Source organism: Thamnophis sirtalis, unplaced genomic scaffold (assembly GCF_051295495.1).
Source record: "Thamnophis sirtalis isolate CommonGarterSnake01/CBP01778 unplaced genomic scaffold, rThaSir2_p1.2 scaffold_4, whole genome shotgun sequence".
Lineage (NCBI taxonomy): Eukaryota > Metazoa > Chordata > Lepidosauria > Squamata > Natricidae > Thamnophis > Thamnophis sirtalis.
Window position 1 is genome coordinate 85734797 of NW_028261384.1, and position 681 is coordinate 85735477.

Genomic DNA, 681 nt, shown 5'->3' on the forward strand with positions numbered 1-681 from the left:
TGTGCATTTCACCACTGCCAACAATGCAAATTTACAATTATCAATCCCAGAATCAATGCAGCTTGCTGTGCTCCTGATCTGTTCTGAAAGAAAAAAAGATGATGATAGTAATGAAATTGGGAAAAACAGCAAGAAGAAAAGGATGTTGAATAGTGATAAATTACTACCATAACAGAAAAGATGCTGGAAAATGGAGAGTGCAAGAATATAGACTTATTATTCTATGAATGCTTCCTTGGGGAATAAACTCAGAGCTCAGAAGTGCATAAAGGAGGGCTGCCATTTTATGCGTATTTGCTTAGAAGAATCTCGGTCTAAAAACACGCGCATTAAATCTGGTTATACATCTGCGATGCTACGTGCGATTTTACTTGGGAATGATCCTATTATGCTCAGGGGAACTATGGAAAAAACAAGCACGCACTTCACTTTGTTTCTGCCGGGCACTCCCAGCCCTACTAGTCTCCGCCTCGCTTTCTGAACAAGGAGATGGTGGGCGTATTGGATCCGCTGACGAAAAGTCAGGCGGGCAAGTCTTTCTAGGTGGAGCCATCGATTCTGTTTTCCATTCCGCGTTTTCCAACTCAGCATACTAAATTAGATCCAGCTAGCGTTAACTTCCAGCTCCAGGTTTTGCAGGCAACCTACAGCTGCTTAGTGCATCTGGTCGGCCGCGCCTTC